At 38.2% G+C, this 17002-nt stretch overlaps 1 protein-coding gene across 1 annotated transcript in view; it reads right to left on the reverse strand.

Annotated features, from left to right (window-relative positions):
* Positions 1 to 13036, reverse strand: part of LOC118332605 (5-hydroxytryptamine receptor 4-like) — a 19432-nt gene extending 6396 nt beyond the window's left edge. The window contains exon 1 of the mRNA XM_035667977.1: positions 12914 to 13036. The gene's annotated coding sequence lies outside the window, so the exon portion shown is untranslated. The remainder of the gene's footprint in view (positions 1 to 12913) is intronic.
* Between the last annotated feature and the right edge of the window lie 3966 nt (positions 13037 to 17002).

Consider the following 17002-nt stretch of genomic DNA (forward strand, 5'->3'; position numbering starts at 1 on the left):
GTTCGAATGTCTTGAAAATTGAGCTGAAATTGAAATCAAACAAGACAAGACAAGGAAAGTTCAGGGTGTTTTCTATCAACGACTCGACTTCCTCGAGGGGAGCACAGGAAGGACACAAGCCAGATAGATTACAATAAAGTGTCACTGTACTTGGCTGAAGAGCAAACATTATTATATGTATGTACAAGGGGAAGAAAGATATTAAGTTCACTTTCTGAACACATAAAGGACCATGGACAGATTATAAAATGCTACCGCCATCTTTGGATGTCAAGTGAACGCCACATGCTGCTGTTTAAAGTCTGTGAGAGCTAGTTAGCAAGCATGCAGAGAAGCTGACCATGCCAAACATTTACTTTAGAATCCAAATCAGTTTCTACTTTAAGGCATTCATTGTGTTGCACTCCATGATACATATGAGAAGTGACTGAAGCCGTTCTTTGGGAGCGATGGATAAAAAGAGCTCAAAAAAGTAGAAATCCCGCTCACTTCCATGCCTCCACACACCTGGCCATTAAACAAATGTTATAAGAGGTCATTTTAAGTGCACTGAGACCTTTAGGGGCCCATGACCCCTTGGGCATTTGGGCCTCTACCCGCATCCATGATTAGGATACAAAAACACTGATTATACAAACAGTAAATATAATTAAATGTCAAGTTGCTGAAGGAATAATTCCGCTCAACAATGGTGCACAGATTGGATGTTGTTCATTCAGCTTGGCATTCTCATTACAAACCCAGTTTTCAATAGCATACTGAAAAATGACTAAAAACGATTACTGTTTGCATCCTAAATGGTCCGTAAATGAAACTGCAGCATTATTTTCTTGCTCTCTCTCACACACAGGATTCATCACTGAACAACAAAACTAACACTACCCACTACCGTACTCAGTTGCTCACTCGGTTACTCACACGTCGGAATGTAAGGAATGAAAAAATATTTGCTCAATCTGAATTTCAACGATACGAAAAAAAGAAGGGAGACAGAAAAAAGAGAGCGAGAAGGGAGAGGAGCCGTGTTTCTGACAGGTTGCTGTGGTTCTCCTGTGTGATGTGTGTCCAGGGAGGCGTGTTTTCACAGCTCACCGTGTCCATTTCACATCTGACTGACACGAAGTTGAACTGAACAGAATGAACTCTGGAGAGCCGTGAGCAGGAAGAGACTAGGTGGCTTTTTCCCTATTTTGTGTCCTGTCTAACCCATAGTTACCCATAGCTATAGTTTCACTATTACTATAAAAAAACAATTTATTTGGTTTGTTTATTTCATTTTTTAATCATATCTTAGCTGTCAAATCACCCATTGACCCTCATAGATTCAAAGCCTTAGAAATATATACTAAAACTATACTGTGCATCATGTCAGTAAAGCTGATTGAATGGCATCACTGTAAATGGAGAGAGAAACCAGACTAAACCTCTGCACAGCAATAACTATAACTATAACCAAGTGATCCTCCACATTGATGAATGATAACATTGTGTAAACAGCAGCCCCAAGCATTCATTGCACGGTCCAGCTAGGTCAGCAACTTAATAGGAAAAAGTACATCTTTTTATGACCTATTACTGCTGTACAGAAACAAAAAGGAAATCAGAAGGATATGGGTTCACACTGTTTTCCAATGATAAGAGGAGTTAGGAGAATCCAACACTCTGCTATGAGAGCTGTAGTCCTTTGAAAACAAACCTTACTCATACTTTGGTAAAAAATAAGAAAATAAAAAGAGGACTAACTTCAGAAGGCTGAAATTATGTTATGTAAAGTTATGTATGGTTATATAAGTGTTTAATAAGTCGTATACAACAATATTGTTCATCAAATTGCTCTTAAAGTGATCCCAACGATATCCTTTGCCGCTGTCGTCATTATAGTCGCGATGTGGACTCCCACTTGAGTTAGAGAGATTTTTAGAACAATATATTCATAGTTGTTGTTATAGTTATTGTTCTTGGTGTGGAAGACCATCCAATAGCTGCTGAAACATTTGATCTATAACCATAAATCTAAAACTCACAGTGGCACTAAAGTAAAAGTCAGTAGGATTCATCGTCTGGTAACCATGAATGTATGTACAAAATGTAGCGCCGATCAAATTTCAAGAAATGCATCCAAAAGTTATTGTTACTGTTATTTCAATTTGGGCCAAAGCGGTAGACTGACCGAGCAACACTGGCATGCATATAGCCACACCACTATTGCCTAAAAAAGAAACAGGCAGACATACAGACTGAGGTAGTGCTGCTCTAGAAAAAGAAATAAATAATCTCATTGGCTGAAAATCCCAGCCAAAAGTCACTGCAGTGGCATGAATCTGTGGCATATGAAAGTACACACACAGTGCCCTGCTGGAGTCAACTTGCACTGTCATTAGCTTCAGCATCATTTCCCTCACTTGTTCAAAAGTGAACAAACCAGCAATATAAGCCATCTCAAGTCAGGAGGAGCAAAGGCTAATAACAAAGATCAGTTCAAGTCAAGACATTAACACATCTATATGTTTGTATATATGTATATTTGTTTATGAAATACTGTTGGAAAGCAATATTTGATAAACAGATAGATGTGGACTGAGACTAACTGATAAACAAAAACAAACAGGCAGACAGACGATGTAGGAGGACTGACTGACTCATCTGATGAGAGCTGTAATTAGAAGATGCTCGCTCGCCATCTGGGAAACTTCCTGATCTACAGGGCTGCACAAACTGCCTACCTGATGCATGTCTGAATAACTGACTCTACTTGATGCAAGACAAAGTTTATGTTTCTGTCAAAGACATCCCATAGGAGATGTAGTTTCCTCCTGATGCTATCACATTATAATCAGACTAGCCATGCCACCGCATCACTCAATTCCTGTTGACGGTCATTGACAACAGGAATTGTTAAAAGGTATAAGAGTGTTTAATTGAGAATGCAGATTATTTTTATTCAAACGAGGATACTGTAGAAAAAAATGTGACATCCATGAAGAGGGAAAATGGACAAGAAGTCATTCATTATGTTTTGAATTATGTCTGCCAAAGGACTATTTTATATACAGCATATCAGCCTCCAACTCTCAATAAGTGTGTCATGAGGTCAGTGAAAACACTTTGAGATATTAGGCAATCCTTAAGACACCAAAGCACGGTTATTTTTTTGCTTGCACTTGAATACTTTTACATGGAATCACTCTATTAGGCTATTTTTACTTTTACATCAGGACTTGAGTATTTCCTCCTTTTCTGGGCACAAAGCACTCCTCGCTCTCCCTCTTTATTCCTCCTCTGTAACCCTGTTTTCTAATCATTCATGCGGCCATTGTTATTGCACTTTATGCCACACAAAACCTGCACACACACACACAAGCAAAATGTCACACTACATAAACAATGGTTTTTCAGCAAGTGCAAAAAAAATCCAAAGATGAATAATTTGTGCTGACTCTCAACAGAGTGTGTGATGAAATAATTTATTGATGTAACAAAAGTTTTAAAGTTGCTAAACATATTAATCTGATAAAGCAGTAGTGTGCGGTGACCACTGTATGACTCTTAAAACAACAAACGCAGCAGAGTTAAACACTCTTTAACTCTCCACTCATTTGTTTCCTTGTCAGGTGGGAAGTAAATAATTCTCACATAATATCACACCACGGATTGTGAGAGGGCTGAACTGTCTGTGTGTGTGTTCATATGCACAATTGTTTGTTTGTATGTGGAGGAGGAGTCTTTGATCCTGTTGCCAAGGAGACTGAGAGGTATCATGCTCTGCAGACTGTCCTCTTGTAATTTTAAATGTTTGAGTAAGGAAGGCTTAAACAAACTACTGCCGGGCAGCCGCAGATGCTCTCGCCAGAAGCTGTGCTATAAAGTGAGTGTAGTGTTTGTGAAGTAGTTGCTGAACAGGCGGAATTCGAAAAGATACGTATTTATGTTTTTCAAGCATATTCCTCTGTGCCACCGAACTCCGCTGTGTCAAAAAACAATTAAATAATAATCAATCGAAACACATCAACGAGCCACGCTGTTACACCGGGTCATGTTCATTCATTACCATGAACATGGCCACTGCAGTTTATTTTGAGTTCCAAATTCACTGTCCTGGTGCCATAAATACTCACAAGAGCACCAAATGTGTATTAATCCGCCACTGAAAACAGTCCCCAAAGAATTCACAATTATAAGTAATGTTTGCTAAAACTACAGCGTCCACCTGCTTTAGGAAATAATTTAGCCTTGTATATAATGAAATTATATATTTATGTTTTTAAAAAAGGAACCAAGTCCACTGGTTCCTACTGAAGATGTAAATCATAAATAGGTCGAGTTCCACAGACTAAAGACGTTTTAAAGTATTGAGAAGCACAGTGTTGGTTTTAGTCTTTTTATGGGATTTTTTGACGATAACAAAACTTCATTTGGTGATTCCTACATGTATACTGCATGCATGCAGCTTGTGCAGGAGGAGAGAGTGAAAGCAATGGCACAGTACGATCACGACTGTCACGAAAATAAGCACTCCTCAAGCTGTTCTGTAAAACTGCATTGGACTCTGGTCTACTTCGCTGTTATTGTGAGTGTGTACATTTTCTACTGTGAACTGAAGGCACAAAGAAGAAAAGCCCTTGCTTCTTTTCTTTTAGTTCTGTCAATATTTTTGGAGTGTGTCTTTAATCATTTGCCAAATGTTAATGGGTGGTATGATTATAACTCACGGGTGGAGGTGTTACTTACTCAAATGTTAAGATCTGCAAACACCACTGAACGGCGAGCTTCTTTTTCCAAATGCACTTGGAGCCTCGCACAGAAGCCCAATGTGTTTGTTCCTGAGATTTAAATTAGTCTTTAAAGAACCATCCAGACACCTTGCACAAGTTCAAATTTAGCTCATCAGCTTGCTCCTAACTGGTCCCCAACTGAGGAAAGTTAAAGGAGAAACCACAGGCGTGACCGAATCAGTCATCAGGACTATACCTTTCCCACAGATGCTGCCACTTATTTGCACTCTTTCCCTACCGCTTTCATTTTCCACCTTTCAGAACATGCAAAGTCCTTACAACATTAGAGAAATAGCTGAAAAAAGAACTGTAATGGGCAACCAAAGTAAACCTTTCATAAAGTAAATATTTTTAGTGTCCCTAATCCCTAACACTTCCTCCCAACTCACTGGGATCAAAATGTCGCTACTTTCACATACTTCAGTGAAAACATAATCTGTTTCATGTCTCTTGAAACTTTAAAAAAACAAATTGATATTCAGATCACATTTGCATTATGAAGAAGGCAGATAGATCACACACTCACAAGTTGAGAGGCTCTTCACCTCGATTGACTTGGATCTTGTGGAAAGATGACGTTTATATTTTGCACGGCTGCAGAACTCAAAGAGTACAAAACAGGAAGCAGAACCCCTGTCAGTTTAAGTCAGCAATGATCAGCCAAAAGCATACACACCATCCTCTCTCTCTCTCTCTCTCTCTCCGTCACACACACACACACACACACACTGACTGAGCCAGGGAGTTTTGATTCTACAGTACTTTGGTAACTGAAAACAGCAGCAGGAAACAGAGGAACTGGAGAAATGACAAAACATGTAAAGTTTGCTCAAGAACCAATTGGTTTGGGATGCCAATCAAAACCATGAAATAACTCCCCACCACCAGTAGCAGCAAGCACACCAACACACAACACATGCACACACATTCCCTGGTTGGAATGCAAATGCCTCTTCAGTAGGACCATGTAACACATAACTCTAAGACTGCAGCCAATGCACATTATAATCTTAAATCTGCGGTGGAAAGAGCATTTAGAATGTACTGAAAGTCACTGAATACCATCTGTGGAAAAACAATTACAGACAAACACAAATACAGTATTCTCTCAGAGCCTTGTTTTTACGTCTCCATCTTTGTTACTCAGTGCTTGTAAATGCTTTTCTTCACTGCAATGCCCAGGGATCACCTGTCAATGCTCTTGCTAGCAACCAAGTTCGAATGTAGGGTAGGATATTTGAAAAATGTAATCGATTGCTCATTACATATTAGTAATCGAAAAAGGTAGAAGTACAACACGTTATTAATTACTCAATAGCGAAAATAATTAGATACATTAGGCTATTTGCATTACTTTGTTACACAGCTGCACATTGTGTTTACCCAAGGAAGGCAACTACCACATTTAAACTTCAAAACCTCTCTCTCACACACACACACACACACACACACACACACACACACAGAAACTCATCAAATCTTCTGTATTAAACATGTAGAAATATAAAACACTGCAGAGTCCCATCCTGACAGTAAAGTTGCGGAGGGTTCACACACCCTCCAGCTTTAAACAATTGATTAATTTTTGGCTGATGTTAGCAAGCTGGCTATGAACACACAACAAATAAATACAACTTGGAGTTACCAGAAGGCAAATTTCTCCTCTTTTGGTGGAGGCTGGCTGCTTCCCCACACTTGCAGACCCCACACCAAGCTAACATGTCCTGAACCAGTCTCTCCACTGGACACAGAGAGACCAAACTGGTATCATCTCTCTATGAAACTCCTGGTCAGACAGCGAAGAAGCGACTCCCAAAGTGTTACATTAACAGAGCTTTACCCATTCCCTGTGTTACCTGTCCCTCACCCTACTTGTTATTGGAAAAGTAATCACATTACTGTAAAGTGTCTTTAAGTAATGCATTACTGCCCAAATCTTCCTCAACATAAAGCAGGAATGTTTTTTTCCCCAAGAAAAAAATCTACCAGAGAACTAAACTAATTACTGTTGTTATATTAGTCACTAAAAATGGACACAATAATTCATCTATAGGTGCAGGGCGAGGAATGTTTCTGCAGTGACAGCAGCGCACCTTGAATTTACAACCTTGTGCGGAGTCGGCCTGTAATAGTTGCTGTAATGACAGATCTAGTTGGACAAAGTCTGCTGAGCATTAACCTATTATCTTAAACCAAAAGGGGAAAAAAAGATTACATTAGTTTAAATACATGACAACTTTTGTTCATAAGCTCTGTAAATGTGGTATATGATGTGCAAACAGGACAGTTAATCTAGTGGGTTTCTATAAACTACTAATCTGTGTAAGAAGCAGCTGAATGACCAGGCAGCATCTGAAGACACTTTTTCCAGTTTAAAGACCATATTTGGCAGCTAAAATAAAAAAGAGGGATAAGTTATCCCAAGTTATTTAAACTATTAAAAACTCAATAGAGTTTTGTTTACTATGACAAACACTTAAAGCTCAGACATAATGTCAGAAAAGAGCCACCCCCAATTCCTTCAATTTTGAAATACAGAAATTATTTTCATCTACAATCTCTTTCTGCACGTCACTATGACTGCATGTGATTATACTCTATTTTCTTTATATGGACCCCAGGAAGAGTAGTTGTTGTCAAGGTAACAACTAAAGGGAATCCAAATAAACAATATTCCCAAAAAGTCACAAGTCAACATTTTAATCGTCCATACACACGCTATGCAGCAGAGAGCGTCTGCTGCTCCAACAAGGTTGAACAAAGCCTCAAACCTATCCTCAGACCAATAGTGTTATCCTCAGACCAATTACTGAATATTCAAAAACCCTTAATTATTCCTCATTTTCTCCCTTAGTGAAGAAGCACTGACTTTTCCATGCGCTCACATGGATGCACTAAAAGACACTAGCCCGCTGCACGCATGAGCAAGATGCAACTCTGAGTGGATGGAGTGTGTCTTCTGAATAAAGCCGTGTGGGTGAGGGTAATGGGTTGTGAGCGGGTAATTGAGCGTTCTGGGCTTGTCACAATAAGGGTGCCAGCTCACTGGATGATGGGGGTAAACGGAGAATGACTACAGAATAAAGTGAATGACACACAAGCATGTGCATGGAAGTCCATGTACACACACACACACACAGCTACATGTGCACAAATGTGAAAGACAGGCAGGCTGTGGAAATAAAGCATCTACCCAGGCCATCACCCAGCCTGTGCCTCCCCATGGATTTAGTTAGGACTGATCAGTTTTCCACTTTCTCATAGCACCACTGTCCACATCAATATCTCCTCCTGCACACACACACTGCTGGGAAATTGTGCTTAAAATACATTCAAGGAAAAAAAGTATATGCCAATCAATTAAAAAAGAAAAACAATAACAACAAAAAGCTTAAAAAGCAATAAAGATTTCAAGCCAGATCAAACAATATTAATGCTAAAAGCAACTATTTAAAATGTTGCCAGTCCCTCTTTGTTAACTCTTTCGGATTTGTAATGTTTAACCTAATGCTTTGCATGACCTTTCAACATACTTGAGTTCAATTATTCAAATAAAACTCCTATCTACACATTTTACAATTCTTATTTCACAGAAATTTTAAATGTGATAATATTTAACTGAACTTTGGTCCAGCACTAAACAGGATGTGCAACAGACTGTTTAAAGTAATCTCATCTCACGGTATAAAAGGTCTCATTCAACTCATCATCCAAACAGAAAAAAGAAGAAGAAAAGTCTTCCTTGTTCCTCTAGAAAAGAAACCCTACACTGTCATTCTTCTACCTGCTTCTTTCATTAAGGAACTTGTAGCAGAAATAGATGGCCAACAATGATTCGGGACTTTCCAACACATGCTTGAAAAGTAATAACTCAAGTCGCATTCAGAGATAAACATACTAACAGCTAAATCACTGTGGTGGGCTTGTAGCCAAAGGTTCTCACTTCTGCACACAATGACAGCTGGACTCGCTTTGGAGGAACTGGGCTCTGTGTTTGTTCAGTAGTATGTGAAATATAAACCCGACCTGTCCTCAAACGTTCTTATTAGTCAAGTGAGAAACCCCTGTTCACTACGCTGGTACAATGCAGAGAGGGACTGCAACAAATAAAGTTAACTTCAGTTCAGTCTAAATTGATGCATGAATGAATCAATTAATACTGTCAGCACTACCTTGTATCCCTTTTTGGAGTGTAAAAGTGATACAAAAATAGCTATTGTAGTCTGTCATACATCAGCCAAAAAATTCAACCTATTAAACAAACAAACATTCTGGCTTCCAAGAGTATTGCTAAAGCAATGCCACATTTCTCCTTTCTACGCCAAGACCTGCAAGCACTAGCACAGGTGTAGGTGTATCTCAGTGGGTAGGGTTACACTTGTTTGTTCATATGGGATAAAATAAACAGCTCTAAATGGCTCTCTAATAAGCTCTGATATAGCCTTTAAGAGCATAAAGGGGAGATAAGCCTGAATGACTTCCATATCCTACAGAAGATATATATTTTTCCATACTGTATCGCAATAGACCCAAAACAAAGAACTTATATCAATATTGACAGCATTATGTTGAATTTACTACTGCCCATAATGTAAGATAACTTATCTCCATTGATAACCAAGAGGCAAAAAGTATAGATTGATGTGTTGCTTTGGGTGAGGTGACGCTGATAATGAATAAGGCCTGGCTTGCACTGGGAATCAGGCTAATGAGTTGGCATTGGTACAGACGGCCTAAAATTAGCCTGAAGGAGGTGGCTCTCTCGTAAATGTCTACAGGGAGTGGCTAATAAGGACAGCACAGTGGGCGAGAAGTTAACTATTTCTGGTAGAGACAGAGATCAGGGCTAACACCCAAAATCACCTTCTCTGTGACTAATAAACAGTTTTGCCTTCATTTGTCGGGGGTAGGTTACTTAAGTACATTCGCTGTCTCTCAACACCAGTTTGTTTCACCTGCCTGATTCATTTACAGATGCTCATACCTGAAAAGTGGCCAGGGATATCAGTCTGCTTAAGGGCTGCTAGCCAGTTTTGGATTTGTGCCTTGCTTAGTGTTTCATTTTTTGGATAAGGCAGGCCTGCTTATTTTCTTCTACGATAATCAAAATCTAATTAAACTTTTATCCAGATTCAACTTTTGATAAATAAATAATAATACATGTTTAATGTTGGGGAATCAGCATGACTGCTTGTTTTCACAAATGGACTTTTATTTACTTTGTCTTCTTCCCAGATGCTGCCAGGAGTTATACAGTTGGGACTATTTATTCCTGGGAAACAACTTAAGGGAAGATGAGTAATGAGGACCTATTAATTCTTCTATTGCTTATTCTCAATGCTGAATAGGACCAATGCTGCGTGTTTAAAGGATTTCCCAGTGTGGACTACTTGTAATAGGTTTTGTACATGTGGACAAGCCAAAGGATGTTGGCAAGCTAATGCTGGTTGGGACAACATTTACTGAAAATAGGGGCCATGTCAAGGGAAAGTGATTTATTACCAGAGAGGGGATTTAAACAGTGGCCTAGGGAATTGCTATTGGATGACACCAGCACATCAGCCTTATTTGAAAATGCTGCACCCCATGTGATAGCTCAGACATGTTTCAGTCCAACTAAATATAAGTTATCCACTCTTAATATCTGTAATACTTTATGCTTTAGCAAAGACTGCAGGCTATGGGCTATGGGTTATCATGGTAGTCTTGTTGAGCTGCCATGTCATTTTGATTTTGTTTGATTACATCACTAAAATGGGAAAAATTTCAAGTGAGATCAGTGAACGAGGCACTAAATCCACTGTCCACATCTGCCATTTTACTAGCCAAATACCTATTATATTCCAAATTGCCTCATCCTCCATGAAAACAACGTCCTGGATGAAATCTCACGAATTGATCGTCTATGTGCAATCAATGTTCTCCAAAAAACAGACAATGTATGTCAGTAAGACGTTATTTTGACACTGAACTTACTTAGAAGTTTATTTTCAAAACAGTGGTATAGAAAATGCACTTTCTGCATTGGCACTGAATGTGAATTGCAATATGTGGAACCATCCAATAGGGATGTAATTCCTAGGGATACTGGGCTGAGTATGCACATTATTAATACATAATCTTCTTCTTCTGGCTCGTTCTTGTTGCCAACATTCTTGTTGACAATTGTTATCTATCTGCATGTCTCACTACTATAGGACGTGTGTGACGTGTATTTGTGTAAATTGGAGCCAACATTTCTATATTAGTCGCCTAATGGTAAGCTGAAGGATATTTTAAGACAGATGTGCACTCAGAAAACAAGGAACAGAGGTGTACCTCAGTGAGACTGGAAAACTCTATTTTTGTTTTCAGTAAATTAGTGTTACATTTAACACTAGCTGGTTGCCTAAGGTTTAAGGAATTTAAAAAACAGACTTGGAGATAAATGTTTGTGCACTTGCCACTTTACTAACTAGAATATTAAAATATTTGAATGTCAGTCTACTTGGGACATTACAGTCTTACATGTTCACAACATTTCCCAGAATTCAAAATTGCTTTTCACAACTTGTCAAAAAACTGCCACTCAGCCTTTCTCTGTTTTGATCCCTCTCTTTATCTCCTCTCAAAGACAAACACACACACATGCTCACATAGTGTAAACAGTGCAATCTACTGTGTATCAGGGCAGTTACTGTTGTACGGTACTATTACAATGTTTACAGTCAATTAAAAGCTTAATCAATTGAAAAGCAGCCAAATATACAGCAGCAGCAGCAGCGGCCTGCCCCTGCTGAAGTGCATTTGCATCAATACATGGCGTGTGTGTATACATGAGCTTCTTTGTGGATACAGTATTAGGTGTGTGTGTGTGTGGTGTCTGTCTGTGTGTGTGTGTGTGTGTGTGTAGGAGGGGTGGGGGGTGGTGGTCAGGTTCCAATAGACAAACTACACTGTAATAAAGTAACAAGGAAGGAGAAACGCGAGCAGGTCTGCGATGAAATGTCAGCAATCAGTTCACTGTGTTCGGGATAATTGAACAACGGCAGACCTTTTCATGTGTCCTGACAGCCAGCAAACATTTTTGGAGACGCTGACGTGAAACAAACTCTTTCTGTGGAACAACAGACCCAGGAGTGACTGGGCAGATGCCCCTGAACTCTCCTCCTCTTGTCCCCCTCAGAACTGCTGTTTTTTCACCTATTACGCACATCTACTGTATGTTTACCCATCCGTACTCTCGGATGGACACACCTCCCATAAAACAAGTGATAAGACTTAAAGTTCCACTAAAGATTAAGCACTTATTCTGGGGTTAATCATCTTACAATTTGTACCTGTGTTTATGCTTTCTGCCTGTATAGCCCATTGACAGATAAACTTTTTTTTCTAAAAGCTGAATTAATTGTATCTAAAATGTTTTAAATATACCTGTCTGTATTGAAGTCTCAGCAACTGTACTGTTACATGTGTTGTTACTTAAAGAAAATAAGAAATAGTACCACTACAAGTGGATAAATTAGGGGCATCGGCTAATGGAATAGGTAAATTCATAGTTTACAGACTGATAGTATAAAACTGATGTCCCAAGGAAAAAACAAGTAAGCTTAATTATAATGACCATCAAATTCAATGGTCTTTCTGTTTACAAGTAGGTTGATATATATTTATAAATATATAGTAATTCATGAAACTGTATATAAACATGAAAATAGTAATCCATAAACTGCATTAAAAGTAGTAGTGATTAGGCCTATGACTGAGTCTATAAATTAAAGATAATTTTAAAATGAGCCAAAATGAAGTGCACCTCATTTGATGACTGCATATTAAACAAGGAGGAGGAAGAAGAGTAGATGAATTCGCCACTCAGACTTGCCACCATTTGCCAATAACTATACCTTCAATAACTACATGTGATTAGAAGAATACAGGACTCTTGGTTGGTCATAAAACACTGTGAACTGTCTCTTACAAGCAACTAATCAGATAAAATAGAGCTCTCAATTTTACTTATTCTAAGTCATATCACCTGGACAGTAGCGGTGTGTTTCCAGTTCAACTCCACAAGCTGAAAGTCCTCTAACAAACATCTCTTCCACCTTTCTTCTTTCTGTCTGTCAAACTTTTAGAAAGAAATGTCACATCCACACGCTCACCTGTGCCGGGCTCCGCGCCTCCGTTGCTCCGAGCCGGGCGCCTCAGTGCGTGCTGGCGGCGCTCATGCTCCCACTGAACTGAACTGAGGAAAGGAAACAAATGCCGCATGCCCGAACAGTCCGATCTGCACGAGCTGCGAGTGAGTGACACTGGACGGCTCGTGCCATTGGGATGGAGAGAGAGAGAGACAGAGAGAGAGGAAGAGGTGATCTATGCTTCCACCTTGTGGCCTTATACTGCAGGTAGACAGACAGACAGACAGACACAGATACAGTATCTGTGGCTGAAACAGGGCAAAGGGGACCAGAAAAATGTTATTTGGTCCATCTTAACTATCAAATAATATCAAATAATACGGGCAGTGAACATACTTGGCTTTGCCTTGATGCTTGAGAGAGCTTGAATATGGAATACCACCTCTTTTCAGATGATGATTATTATTATTTTATCAGATGATAAATACCTTTGTTTTGCTTCTTAAACTTTATTAAGCTTCTTCAAGTAACAAACAGGCATCATCAATGGATATGGATGCTAAGCATAAACCTAACAATAGATCCATGCAAGCAGCATACCTCTTGGGACTTAAAGTGAGACCTTTTTCACAGTAGCCATTTTGACATGAAATAGTAGGGTCAACACAGCTGTTACTAACTAACAGGGTTGGGAGGATTACTTTAAAAATGTAATCTGATACAATTATTATATCATATTATAAATAAGTACCTGTTAAAAATTGTAGTCAGTAACCTAATCCAAGTAGGCTATCACAATATTAAAGTAACCTAATTTGATTACTTCTGTACTTTTGGATTACCTATATGCAATGAAAACAAGAATTGATATATTTTGAAATTGTAATCCTGCTAAATAATCCTATTATCCTATTTTTTTGAATGTAACTGTAATCTGATTACATATTTTTTCCCTGTAACTGTAACGGATTAGTCGCCCTTTTTTGTATCCTGATTACATAACTCAGTTAACCTACATGTAATCCATTACCCCCCAAGCCTTGACACTAATCCATGCCTCTGTTTGAACTGATTATAAAGAACCTTTATTACTGGTAACAGCTGTGTTTACCCTACTGTTTCATGTCAAAATGGCTGCTGTGAAAAAGTTTGGAAATATGCCATTTCACTTTACTGCTGAGAGAAGATCATTCCACTTTGATGTGTGTATTTCTAGTCTGAGGTGTGTACATGCTACAGACCAGATTAGTGTTGAACAAATACTGGAAAGGAGGAAGAAGTACCTCTAAAACTCACTAGCATTAATTAACGTGTGAACATCATAGTGAACATATTTATTATTTATTTATTTATTAAATAATGTATACAATACATACATTTATTACATCATTTATATATAATGGTCAGTGGTGGACATCCATCAACTACAAACTGAAAGTATAAGTCGCTTACTAGCTAGTGGCTAGTTTTGTTTTAGCATGGAAAAGGTAAGAGAATTAATCAGTTAAGATCATTTTAAAGCCTTTCAAGGTTATCTTTTATCTTTTTATTTGAAGCCTCCTTGGTTCTGAAATTAGCTAGCATTAACTTTCTGTTAGTCAAGAGTCCAAAGTTCAGATTCTTGAATTTAATGTAAATAATACCTGGCTTAACAAAAAAGACAAGACAAAAGCAATCCTGTAAAACCCTTTTGTAAGTCTTTTGAACCAGGTTTATTCGATGCAAGCTGTAGTTATGTAACTAGTTAACCTTTGAAGCTCAAAGCCCGAACTGACCATGTGTTAGTGTCACTTCAGCTAAATAAGACTTCAGTTTAAATAACTGACATTTAATGATGATTTCATTGTTAAAAAGATCATTACAGAACATTACGTGTCCTTTCCTGTAGCAAACGTTTTGTTAAAAGTTTTGGAGAGAGGGCAGAATATTTTGTTTAAGAACGAGCCGTATAATAATCTAATGTGTAATTTTGTAATGGAATCAAATGTCTGATCACTGCAGCTGTATTTTTATTTGTCTTGTAAGCCCATGACGGTGATGACTTTTCACTGGAATAAGTGATGAGAGCCCAATGTCACACAGCTTTTTTCTTTTTAAGGAGCCACAAGCCAAAACTGTAGTGAATCACATGTTTAATCTTTAACAATGTATTCTATTTTATGTCATACATTTTTTTCTTCTTTTTTTTAACATAAATTCTTATTCAGAAAAAGTAACTACAGCTGTTAAATAAGCATAGTGTAAAAAAAGACAATATTGCCTCTGAAATGTATTGTAGAATAATAAAGTTGCAGAAAATGGCTAAATACAACCCCTTGTGCTGTAGAAATGGTAGCCTATCTGTATTAACATAACTTTATTTTAGATGTTGTCACCATGAGAGACCAACCAAGGGTCTTATCCTGGCAGTTTGTGGAGCGTGGCGAGGCAAGGCCACCACAAATAGCAGTTGTGATAACCCCTGCCCTTCCCAGCCAATCTATTTTACCATTTTTCAGGTACCTGGTGGGTGGGGCAGTGGATCATCATTGCCAACTGGGAACACCTGTCTAAAACAGTCTATAAAGCCCTGTCACAGCTTTACAAGCCAGATTGTGTAAATACTGACAGAAATGTGACATATGTCTGAAAGTGAACCTGGGCCAGGGATTGTGTGATGAGTGGTTACTCGCTCTGAGACCAATCCCGGCCCTGTGCAATTATTGCAAGTTTTCAAGTCTGCCCTGCTCCTCAATCTCACCTCCATGGTAACCTCCTTGGGAGATGATTATTTAAAAAGATGATAATCATATTGTGGTCTATGTGAGTAAATGTGTAATTAACACCTATACATTATCCCTGTTGTTCAGCTCTCCACCACTGAAATAGTCCAGGTGGGGAAAGAGGCAGTGTCTATGAAAACTGAGTTTACAGCAGGTAGTCTATAAATTACAATTAATAAAATTAATGTCACCTAGTGGCTTGGGCAGTATGGATGTATTCTGAACTTGTTTCAGAACCATAGAGAACCCCATGAGGCTCCTACTAATATTAATGGTGCTACCAAATATCAATTGTCGAGAAAGTAGGAAGTAAGGGCTTCAGTATAGCTCAGTCATCTGTTTTGGACCAGCAGCAGCATTAGAGGCAGCAGCAGCAGTAATAGCAGTGCACTCAGTTATAGCAGTGATGGCAGCCTTAGCAGAAGCATTAACATTAGAAGTAATAGTCTGCAGTAGTTGCAGCAGTAGTAATGAAGTTGGAGTTATTGTAACAACAGGTACAAGTGTTGGGGGAGCTACTGTTTAAATGTAGAAATATGGTTATTATGTAATTTATTCCTGATTGTAGGATTAATGCAGACAGTGTTCAAGTTCAAGATACACTTTAAATTAATTAATTTCAATTATTGCTAGTGTAACCTAAAGTATTTTAGTCATCTGAACATGCAAAGATGTAAAATGTGGCTGCTGCCAAGCATTCAATGCAGCTATAAATAATCATTTCCAATTCTGAATGAAAATTGAATATTTACACGAGTTAAAATGGAGTACATCTTTTAAGGGCATTATCTGGAAAAGGACATTTTGAAATACAAAATGACCTAAAATAAATGTTTTTGTAAAGAGAAGGAGGATGAAATAACATTTCATAACAATGAGCATACTTTTAAATTGAATTTTAAGTGCACAAAGATAACCAGAAAGTTTGACTTGCATATGTATTTTTATATGAATGCATCATACAGTGGTCTAATGCCAAATATTGTGTAATTTGTCTGCCATGTACCTGTTGTGTAATGTTGTAGCCCATAAATGTAGAAAATCTGTTGGTCCTGTGTTCTGAATGTATTACCAATGGTCTCCACTAGATGGCGATATTGTATTGAGCCAGACTAGCTGACATCACTCCACTACGTCACATGGGGCGAAAAAAATAAATATATTTTTTTGTGTATATTTTGTGGCCTTGTTGATTTGTAGCTATAGTAGACTTAATGGCTAAAAGACAAATGTAATATTCACTCAACAAAGTCAAATATCTAAAATGTATAGTCTGCCAATTAATTTGTTCTAAACAAAACTGTGTAAACCGGCAAGAAACCACATTTTATAAGGTATTTAGTCTGTAATC

Source organism: Morone saxatilis, unplaced genomic scaffold (genome assembly GCF_004916995.1).
Source record: "Morone saxatilis isolate NCDOM2014 unplaced genomic scaffold, NCSU_SB_2.0 Contig21, whole genome shotgun sequence".
NCBI classification, from domain to species: Eukaryota; Metazoa; Chordata; class Actinopteri; family Moronidae; genus Morone; species Morone saxatilis.